Source organism: Kryptolebias marmoratus, linkage group LG10 (genome assembly GCF_001649575.2).
Source record: "Kryptolebias marmoratus isolate JLee-2015 linkage group LG10, ASM164957v2, whole genome shotgun sequence".
NCBI classification, from domain to species: domain Eukaryota; kingdom Metazoa; phylum Chordata; class Actinopteri; order Cyprinodontiformes; family Rivulidae; genus Kryptolebias; species Kryptolebias marmoratus.
The window spans coordinates 1,913,789-1,925,922 of record NC_051439.1 but is presented as its reverse complement, the minus strand read 5'-3'; the positions used below and the strand labels follow the sequence as shown (position 1 = coordinate 1,925,922).

The following is a 12,134-nucleotide window of genomic DNA, read 5'->3' as shown; positions in this document are numbered from 1 at the left end:
TAATATATAAAATCACAGTTAGACTTCATAACTGGGTATACACCAGCACCAAACATTATAGTGTACATTAGCTGGCATTTAATACAGTATAGTAATATTCAATTCACAAAATAAAAAAATAATAATATGTTCATTTTTCTTGTTAAAACTGTAAACATATTTCCTGTTTGTTGATGTTCTGAATAAAAATATAATTGGTTGTTAAAACGTTTACACAGTAAAGTATCTGTTAAATGTGTCCAAAAATGTGGAAAAGCAACTCCGGTTTTGTTAGCTGTTTGAGAAATTTTGTTCTCGCCCACTACGTTGCTCACATCCTGTGCATGTCCTGGGGGCTAACACCCCTGCTAAAATACATCTTCAGTCCTAAGATTTCTACATTTTTTAAATTCAAAAGGGTTTGAATTATCTTTTCTTTTAAACTGTAAAACCGCTAAAATATTTATTTATGTCCAGACCTGTGTCAAAGTCACATCTACTGTACAGTTGCGCTTTGCTGCAATTCTCATCTTTTGCTTTATTTTCACTGCCAGAATGAACTTGGCACAAGCCAGAGAATCAATACTCAGTGAAAATGTGCACAGAGAGCTCTGACTGGTAAGACAAACACTGCCAGAAGGTGATATTTGCTGTTACTTGAAGCTGCTTGTTAACCTTGACTGTGTAAATGACACCTTAAAGATTTAAAGGTCTGATTTGGAGCCAAACTTAGACTTGGCTGCTTTAAACATAAATAAATAAAATCTCTCCCAATCTTGGGAGAAAATTAATCTACTAGATGACAACACTCAGATTCTTGAAAAGCAGAAAACCAATCTCTGCCTATGAAACCAGATTCAAACTTTAATGCCTTAAAAAGAATAAATAATGCATCATAGCCTTTTTATTGCTTCAAAATTGCACTGCTCTCCTAGAGGAGCCATACACACATTTCACACCTTTCTATTGATGTTTATGCTAATCTCTTTCTCACAACTACTGTTTAATAATGCTCTAAAAGAAAATTCTTTCCATCTGAGGTTTAGAAAATGACAAATGCAGGCAATTTATTGAGCTAGTTTTTCCTTTTCTGTGTTGAGCTGCTGGAAAAGCCTGTCTGAGGATCTGAAAGCAGCTGAAAATGTTTGTTGCATAAGTATTTTTAGAAACTACACATTATTATCTTTGTATTAAGACTTTTGAACTGACTATTTACTAACATCTTAGTGCTTATGCACAGTAATCTCAGTCTGTTGTTTACATTTTTTACTCCTTCCTCATTATTACTAGTCAACCACTATAACTAAATTATGTATAAATTATCACATGCAATTTTAGATGTAACATCAAAACCAAAGACTAATGCTAAATGGTACTGTTTAGAAGGTTTTTACAGCCACAGCTTTAAGTTGACCTATTAAAGTATGGATTCCACACGACTTCTGATAGTCTGATGAACTATAAAAGCAACACAGCTGTCATCATAGTTTATTTTGAAAGAATTATAAAGTGGAAACTTTGAAAATGAGTCAGCTCAGCCCTACTGCCTTTCACAATGATCCATGAGATTGCTGAAAAAAAGAATACAAGTAAGTGTCAGAATTAGCAGCAGTATTTCTTTGTTCATGAAGCCTCTGGTTCATTAGTTTTTTTTCAGATGAAGGAAATAAATTCACCCCAAGTCACAATCATATGGGCATGGCAGTTTTTAAAAACCAAAACATGAAATAGGCAACTGACCATGAAGCAGCAGCTGAAATTAGTACTCATGAAAACTGCTTTCAGATTTAATACGGTTTGTTGTTATGCTGACATTTGTGCTATATTAATTAGTCCTGCATGAGTACACAACAAAACAAGCACCAATTGCTGCAAATAGGTTTTATCTTTAGAAGGGTGGCTGGTAGAGGGGCAGATAGGAGAGGTAGGGGTAAGATTGATAATGGAGTTTATGGTGAATTTGATACAAAGAAACTAGATGCAATCAAGTTTGAAAATGTGTTTATACTGTTCACAGCTTTATATTTAAAAGCTATTCTATTTTTTTAAAAAAAGAACTTTAACCACTTACTGTAGTTGGCGTCAGTATAAAAAGAACATCTTTACAGTAAAACACATCTTGCACCAGCAGCAGGTGAAAGCACCTAGCTTAGCCAAAGAACTAGTTAAGCACACAACAATACCAGTGAGAAAACATAAACCTCCAAAAACACAAAGACTACACATCTAAAATGATTATTATGGCTGCACTTTACAGCTGAATTGAGTTCTTGAACAAATACCTTCTGATTACAGGTTTTAATGATAATGAAATTGTTACCTAGTGCCATCATGCAATCTGACTCATCAGTATGTCAACATTATAGTCACAATTGAACAACACACTTAGCTTGCCAATTGTAAACAGATTAGGCTTTTGCATTTTTACATTTCTGGCAGTTTTGAACAAATTAGAATTTGGCTTTGTTTATAGTAACCTTACTGAATAAACTTTCACATACTTAAATGTAAAAATATATGTATATATTGTTTTGTTTTCAAGTGAGCTATCGCTTTATGTTATTTTATTTACTTTAAAGAGATCTGCTGCATTTTAGTGCAGCAATATATATGTACCTGTTACGACGTAACAGTATCAAATGACAACAGACTCCATTATCTTCGGCCGGCTATAGTTTTCCTTTTCGCAACTTTCCCAGCTCTTTTACAACTTGTTTGACCTTGCACTTTTTGGATTGTTAAATATTCTTTTTCGTGGTTCTTCTTTAGTGATAGAAGAGGTTTGTTGTGTTGGCGTCAGATGAGAAAACAGTCTAATAGCAGAGTTAGTATTAGCATTAGCAGAGTTAGCATATTACCCTTTTCTGCTCTGTGTCGGACTTCTTGAACCAAATCACAGACGTCCCCCTGGTTTTGGTAAAAGTCTTTCTTCTTGGGCTGCCTGCTAGCTGTCTCTACTTGTTGTGACCCCGGGTTTGACACTTCATGCGTCTCCATCTTTTAGCACTTATGACTTAAATGCCGACACGTACGGTGGGTCAAGGAATATGGTGTGCCGCTGGTGTTGTTGCAAAGTGACAACACTAATACATTCATCGTAGCCTACGTTATGAAATATTTACATGAATCATTGATACATAGAAGAAAATATATCAAGATGGACACTTTTCTATCGTCCCCACGATATGTATCGTTATATCGCCCAGCACTAGTGTGTGTGTCTGGACTAGAGCTGCAACTAACAATATTTTCAATAATCGATTAATCGGGTTAGGTCGTCTTGGAACCCCACGCCCCCCCCACCGTTTGGAATTGCATAGATTACTGAACAAAAACATGTAGCTGTCTGTATAGTTAGTTGTGATAAAGAAATAAAATTAAGAGAAATGTCAAATAACTTTAGTAAATAAAACTAAACGTCAACATAAATATAAAAAATGTATACTATATCCCTAAAAATAAATGTAGATGCTACCTTTTAATAAAGTGCAAAACAGAGGCATTTTTTTGCTTAAAGGCCCTGAGCCTTTCACATTAACATTTGTGTTGAGAACAAGTAAAGCTTCAATCATGGAACCATGACACATGGTGCACACACTAGGAGTTGCACTCAATCACTCCCTTTCTTTAGGAACTTTGCATTGCAATGTAAAAATGTTAGCATGTCAACATGTTCCTGGCTAAGGCTGGCTCTGTTTTTGGAGGCTATGTGGTGTGCATTTCTTTCCCATCATTCTCACTTTATATACTTAGCTCTCAAGCAGAAAATAACAATAGCTTATTTACCACCCGTGTTTCACATCTCTAAAAAACTTACAACTAAATCAATTAAACACACACACTACAAGTACCATTAAAACACTTAATTACATAAATAAGTAGATGTAAATTTAGTTAAATGTTGCCTCACTCTTCACTTGCATACAGTGATCGACCCATGACTAAACATTACTTTGTGACGACACCGGGTGGCGCTGAAAGCAGCGTGCAGTTTCCTGTATGCTAACTGAGCTCACAGAGCTAGTTCTGCTGCTGAACAACTTTAAGACAACGGAAAAAGACTAAACACAAAACTCTATTCAGCAGATTCTAACCTGCAGTGAGTAAAATATGCCCCCTAAAACGGTAATGGAGTAGCAGAAAGAAAGTTTGCAGTGAGGAAGAGGAGCCGTAGCTTCTTCATCATCATACGGAGCAGACGGAGTTTGTTCAGATTGGACAACGCGCTGCGGGTGACGTCACCGTTTCCGCGACAACGTTAGTGACGCATAAATTGCACGACACATATCGATAATGAATTTTGTTGCCAACGCTTTTAATCATCGAATTTTATTGATTTTATCGATTCGTTGTTGCAGTCCTAGTCTGGACTCTGTTATACTGTAGAGTTGGGCAATAAGGCATCTTTTTTATATTGGCAGTAGGGGTACTGGACTATCCACATTTTCTGTACCACCTTGGAAGTGGGCTATTTCTGGCTGAAAATAATACAAAGTCATGGATTTATGAATATATTAATTTGAGTTACTGGGAATGTATGACAAGAAATAAACAAGATATGTGCAATCAGTTCTAGGGTGAATCTAAGAGGCAAACTTCTAATATGATGCCCATATTGCCACAGCACACAATAGTTTTGAAACTCATAACCAACAGCAAAAATATTTAGAAACCACCTTTCTTCCAGACGACCAGAGACTCAAAGGACCGTGGAGCTACAATTTTGTGCAGGGGAAAGGAGGTGGATCTCAGACGACAGGTTTGCTACAGAGAGTTATTGTTAGTTCAGTCAGGAATCTAAACTAGTTGTGGTTTCATTGGTTTAAACAAAACCTTAATGAAAAAGATATTGCCTTTCAAACAGAAAAAGCTAAGACATCCATCCATCCACTGTCTTTAACTGCTTCTTAATTCTGGGTCACAGGGTCCCAATCCCCAGAAATCACTGTGGAAGACACAGGGTACACCCTGGACAGGTCGCAAGTCCATCACAAGGACACATAGAGACAAACAAGACATCCAACCATTCACACTCTCACATACTTAGGGACAATTTAGAGTTAAAAGCCAAGACAAATCGAGCATTTGATGTACCTATGCCACTCCATCTGTGGAGGTTTGGTGCACAGCCAAAGCTGACTCATAGGAGCTCTGCAGGGCACAGGTGGAACCTGCTACAACATTAACAAATAATAATAATAATAACACTTGAACAAATATTTCTTTTTATATAATTTTAACTGTATCTTGTCATTTTAATTATGATCAAACTTGTTTTTTTTAATCAAGAGTTGCTAATTTAAAGAAATTACTCAGATCATTACTGAGAAATATAATTAAATAACGTATATGCTGCTTTTAGAATATGTTTTGCTAAAGCGTCTTATTGTTCTGAAAGCACACTATTGTTTTGTATAAATTCTGTCAAACCAAAAAACTGTTTTACTCTTGATGGGAGATAAATTGCCACAGATTTGGAACTACTGCAATAAAGAAACATGCAACTTTACATTTCAAGTCAAATGATTACATTCAATATGTATTTTATTCCTCTTATATTGTATAATTGATTTCCTTTTTACTCCCTTTGTCTACTTCCTATTTCAGAATTAATCATTTGTTTTTACAGCAATCTCAAATACCACATACAGAGCAGCTGGTTACCTTACAGAAACCACAAACCAAGGAAAGCCTTAAATCAACTAGAGATGACAGAATATTTCTTAGAAACATATTACTTATTTGTACGCATGACACAAGTGAGCTGCATGAATTTTCTTTTAAATAAAACCCTAACAATCACAATATTGCAGCACCATAGTTTTTACCATTAAATAATTTAGGCAAACAGTTTAGATCAAATCAACAGTATTCCAATGGATGAAACCTCTGAGGTTACAACCAAATTAAACCCACCAACAAATATTGAACTAAATGCATTCATGCAACTTTTCCTAACAAGTTTATGAAGTATAATAGTTAAGGATTGGTCCTACTCAGCTTAAACTTGTGTTGCATGACTTAAATATGTACCAATGAGAGAAAAGGGCAGCAATTTTTGTTTTTTTTCTGAGGACATTCTTTTAACTGTTCCAAAAACCACCAAAGGCTTTGACGACAGAACAAACAGGAAATGTTGCTCTTTCTTTAGCCAAAGTCTGGAATTAAGGTCAGCATTTAAGAAGCTCTGACAAATGTCAAACGCATTAGATAACCCCCCAGGCTATATCATTACAAGCATATGGCTCTAACAAAAAGCACCCTTAGTTATTATCAAATAGCACTGTTTATTAAATTTTACCTGGGACAGACTGGTTTACAACCTTTAAAAATATACTCCTAAATTATTTTGTGGTTTGAAATATTGGTCTGTTTAATGTTAGAAGCCATTTATGAACCAACTTTGCTTTGCAGCACAAAGACACTGAAATCTGCCTGAGCGTGAAAAACATATTTTGTTAATTAATTTCTGCATCCCGGAAAGGAGAAGTTGGTAAAGAAAACAGGATGGGTTTTTTAATCTATTAATTGCTAACATTAATAGCTTCAACATTACAAACTACTCTTTTTATCAGCAGACTAATAAGCCCTGTCATAACATTTTTACTTCGTTTATCAATCTGACAAGCTCTTTACATTAGCTGCCTTTTGCGTGTTGTGAAAGAAATGCCAGTGAATATCTGCTTCAAACTGTTTTATTCTCCAGCCCAAGGCAAGGACAACAGTGGTGCATAACTGCATATTCATCATTGTATCCCAAAAAAAGAAATGAAGAATGTGTGGGTGGTACAGGAATTACATTCTCTCTGTGTTTCGGTAAACAGTGGGCCTCTTTTGTTGCAGCACAAAACACAAAAAAATGCTTATTTTGCTATTTCTATTAAAGCAGGTACATACATTAGTCAGCCATAATATTAAAACCACCTGACAAACATTACACTTTAGAGGTAGACCAACTGATTAGCCAGCAGATTATTGCAATTTAAAAAAAAACTGCCACTGGCGTAAAAAGCCAATTAACAGGTGAGCACATACTGTATGTGTTAATTACCTAAACACTACATTTTTTTTCTGTCAATCAAATTGCACTTCCTGTGACAAGTGTCTTTTAATTCTGACTGATCCAAAAGGAAGTTGACCAAATGTTCTTTTTTTTTTCCTTTTATGAAAACAAGTAGATTGTTGTATGCATTAATACCAAACGTTTATATTTGTAGGCCAAAATTAAACTAAAAGATGGGCTTTATACAGATGTACATGAATGCACCATTACAGCAGAGCTAAATTAATGACTGAATTCAGCTGTACACCGAAACTGAAAGGTATAAGATAAATACCAATGGGCACAGCTTCATTTTAGCATAGAACCTAAGGAAGATAGTTAAAAAAACACAATGAAGTTATGAACCAGAACCTACTGTAATAACAATGCAGGGTGTCCCCTAGAAAAGAGGCTAAGCCCGGTGGTAGGTGGCCGTTTGCCAGCCAATGGCTATTCAATATTTGATATTTTAAGATATTTGTACCAAATATTTACACAACTACAGTTTTACAAGAAGGCACTTTTGAAATACTTTTTAAAACAAAAATACAATTAAAATGAATACTAATTGATTGCACCTAATTTAAATCCTAATTTAAGTCACATTTACAAATAAATTAAATTAACATAAATGAAAAAGTGCAAACAAAGCACCAACACATGTCTCACGTCAAGGCCAATGAATAATAACTCTGACAAACAGACAGATGCTGTACTGTACTGTGCATATCTAATGCTGAATTTAATAGCATCATTCTACTGTTAAACAAGGATAATATTTTCACTAAGCACAAAACATGCTTACCGTATTCAGTTTTGTAAAGCCACCTGCTGAATTTCAGCTCAACTAACCATTTTTGATTAAACCTGCTCATTCCATATTTATTACTGTGGCTCTGACAACATGCTAACTCCAGGTAGCTGAAGGAGGCTCGGCCTCAGGGCTCATTAGAGTCACGCAGGGCTCCGCGAACAGCGCGCGGACCTGAGCACGTGGTAGGGGCGTTTATACTTGGCGCTTACGTTGGTAAGCTTATTCTCCAAAAAGACGGGGGGCAGTACGCTACGTAACCAGTGGAAATACGGTAAAAAAGAGAGCAGATGGAAAAAGCCTAAAATGTCTGTCCTAAAACTTCAAACTAAAACAGAATACGGAGGACTACGGCTACCCAAAATGCAACTTTATCAAAAAGCTTTTATAAGCGCCCAAATAATATCACTTATGTTAAACAATCACAACAGGCCATCCTGGCTTAACTTGGAAGATGAAATAAATGCCCCATTTAAAGCTTTTGGTTATCTATTCCAACATCCAAATGATGGAGTTAAATCCAATCCAATTATGACACACTAGAAATGTTGGCAGCAATTACACAAAAAAGAAAACACCTGTCCCTTCACTCAAGGAACAGCCTCAGTGTGGAATAACCCAAAACTAAAAATCGAGGGGAAAATGATCTTTTGGAGGAGCTGGCATACAAAATGGATTGACAGTATAAACTGCTTCGACCAAAATGGTACCTTACAGTCATTTCAACAATTTCAAGAATTATACAATCAAATCACAAAGACTTCTGGAAGTTCCTACAAATAAGAGACTGCCTCACAAAATTAAAGAAACTTGAGGTAACCACGACCCCTGAGTCACCAATATACACTATGTTTAATAAACTGAAAGATTCCCCAAGACAAGTAAGCTATATTTATAACTACCTGACCCAGAACACTTGCAACACCAATGTAGGACTCAAAAAGGTATGGGAATCACAATTAAACCAAAAGTTTACAGAGGAAGAATGGGGTGCAATAGTCAAACAAATGTTAAAGCCCAGGGATGCGCGCTCGAAATTAATAGTTTAAAATTTTGAACTGACTATACTGGACGCCAGTTAAATTATTTAGAGCTAGAATAAGCAACTCCCATATTTGCTGGCAATGTAAACAAAGTCCTGGAGACATGCTTCATATGTTCTTCATGTGTCCGAACTTAATTTCTTATTGGCAGGAGGTCATGGGAAAAATTAACAGCACCCTTAACTCTAACTTACTTTTGACACCTACATTGTGGCTACTCAATTTATTGGATTATAAGGTCAAAATGGGGAAAAAAAAAAGCACAATGGTTAGAAATAGCCCTCACCACTGCAAAGCGCGTTATATTAAGACATTGGAAAGGACAAAATACAAAATATCCCCACCTATACAGAATGGTATGTGGCACTCTTAGAGACTTCCTCTTACGATGGGCTTATCCACAAGATAAAGGGTCAGATAGAGGCATATCATAAGGTGTGGGAACCTTTTTTAAAACCTGAGAGGAAAGGCTCAAACACTATTGGTCCAGAATAAAAGATGCAGTGTGTTTTAATTTTTTTCTTCTTCTTTGCTTTAGCTTCCTCTGTTGGCTGGGGTGGGGGAGTATGGGAGGACTAGAAAGGGGATCAGGGGAGAAAATGTTAAAAACTCAATTCCTTTTCTGTATAGTTTCTCAACATTGTATACTTTACAGCATTCATATTGTCAACATTGATTTCACTGTCTTTGTTTAAGTGTTGAAGGATTTAATAAACATTGAAAAATTAAAAAAAAAATAAAGTTTATATTTAATGAAGTGTAAATTAACATAGATTTAACAGAAAATAAAATCAATAGGTAGTTGTAATTCAGTGAATTTATAACATAATACACACATAAAATGTATCCATGACTATTTAAGATTTAGTAATTTCATTTAAATTAGGTTGGGACTCACATTCCCTGCTTACAAAAGTGGATGAATTTAGGAAAAGTTGCAAACCAATAACTGTCAGCTAAACTAAAATCTTACCAAAAATATTGTTTCAATAATTAAAGGCCTAGCAATTATGGAAAAAATGCACATCGTCCACTATCTTTCATGCCAGTGTTTTACACTAAAATTGTTGCATGTTAAGAAATGACAATTGCAGCAGTTTTTGTTTCAAACTTAAAAGCAATGTTATGTACAATCTCATGCAAGATGTCTGAAACCATGTGTTGTGAATGACTCTCAGCAACCACCACATCAAAGTTTGGCCCAACATTTGTAAATCTGAGTGTGAAATCAGAGTTTTCTGCCATTTTTGTTTTTGCTTTTGTCAATTAGCTCTGGCACCTATGTTGAACTGGAATGACTCCAACTGTTAATCAGTTCTAGGTGTATCCAGTGACTACTTTCAGAGTTTTCTTAAAATCTGTCCGCTGATTCATGATATGCTTCACTTCTACACAGAGTTGACTCCAAATAGTTAATGGCAACATTTTAAACAAAGCAATCTATTAGGTCTTAGATAATGTGATGGGTATCAGTGTCAGCTACTACCATACCAAATTTTAGTCCAATATCTGTAAAACTGACACAGTGAAAATAATTTTTGTTGGTTTTAAACATCACTGGCTGTGGTAGTTATCTTGAATAGATGTGATTTGTACAGTAATTTTTAAAGATTGTGCATTCAAAATATCAGAAAAAAATCTTATAAATATTGTCCAGCTGTGCTAAGCCACTGTTTCAACCTGTGCATAATTTGAGACTCAAGTTGGAAACAACTTGTAGATGACATTATTTTACCTTTACAACTGCTCCCAACTTAGGATACCATGTATGAATAATACTACAGAACCAAATAAGTAGGTGGTAAAGGTCACTCAGTTCTGCCAACCTAATGAAGTGTGACTTGTGCATTGTTGGCTGAAAAAATTAAGTTGACAAGAGGTATGCGGGTGGCAAACAGTAACCCAGGACAGCTTGCATGATGAGAAATCACAGGGCTGACTGTAAACAAAGCAGTTATGCAACAATCTGAGATTCATGCTACTCCCAGGAACCTTACACAGGGAGAGCTGCACAGGGGTTAACGTGGAGGGTAATCAGGGAAAAAGCCCCCACTCCAATGTGACTCATGTTTCTTCATTCAGTGTTGCCTGTTTCCCGCACGGAAGGGGGCGGGAAGGGAAAAAAGTGCCATAATAATCTTGTAAAACATGCAGGACTCTATCCTCCACCTTTTATTTAAGAATAAATAGAGTAATCGTTGGTTTGCAAAAGCTACACGTTCATTATTTTTTGAGTAAAATGCCACTAAACTTAAAAGACATGAAGAAGATGCTAACAAAAAAAAATGGAAAGGATGTTTCACGTTGTGCAGTTTTGAGCATTAAATAAGAAAAGATGTGACAGATGTATGATAACAACAATGCTCTGTGGCAAACAGAGTTTCAGATAATTAAGCCGAGCACAGACATCACGGGTCGGCAGGAAGTCCTATACTGTACATTCATATACCGCGGTGTAAATGAGACATGGTGATGCTCTGAATCCTGAATCCTGCCTGCAAAGAGCAAGAAATCACGTCACACAGCATGACTCTTTATTTGTTGACAAGACCGACTCCAGCCCCGAGTCAAACCTGATGGCAAAAACAGAGCTGGCAACCACTTCCCCTCCAAGCAAGTTGCGTTGCCGAAATGTTGGAGCTAGCTCGTAAGCTAATAGCCGTGCTAGGCTATAATGTAACTGAGGAAGAGAGAGAAAGAACATTCAGCTCTGTTAGCAGCTAGCGCCCATCCCCCAACCGACCAGTCTTCCCATGTCTGTGTCCACCATCTTTATTCCGCGCTTCCCGTCGCACAAAACACGATAAAAACACAAGACACTCACCTTTAACGACCATCGCCGAATCGATTATCACCTTCCAAAACACACAATCGATTTCAGTTTGAAAATAGTTCGTATATTTATATTGAAAATTGGCCGTGCGAGCGAAACCGCGCCTTGATATAGAGCAGCAATCCTAAACCGCCATCTGGTGGTATTTTCCTCGCTGTGATGCTGCGGGAGCGGCGCAGCCTCAGACCGGGACACAGCTGCCCCCTGGCGGACACATCGGGCGGCAACGGACACGCGCCTTCGGGGGCGAGGAAGGGAGGAACTCGGGACCCCGCCGACAAAACATTGACGGGGACGCGCACAAGAGCTAAGAAACTCCCCTCCCTGGTAATTAATGTTTTGGTGAAGTTGTCAGAGTAAAAATAGTACTTCAAATAAGATAAAATTATCAGAAAAAAAAACAAAAACCTGCCGTTTAAAATAGTA

The 12,134-nt window shown here is 36.6% G+C and overlaps 1 protein-coding gene across 1 annotated transcript in view; it reads right to left on the bottom strand.

Moving 5' to 3' along the window:
- stag1a (stromal antigen 1a) overlaps nt 1–11,881 on the bottom strand; it is a 67,555-nt gene extending 55,674 nt beyond the window's left edge. The window contains exon 1 of the mRNA XM_017436425.3: nt 11,700–11,881. The gene's annotated coding sequence lies outside the window, so the exon portion shown is untranslated. The remainder of the gene's footprint in view (nt 1–11,699) is intronic.
- Between the last annotated feature and the right edge of the window lie 253 nt (nt 11,882–12,134).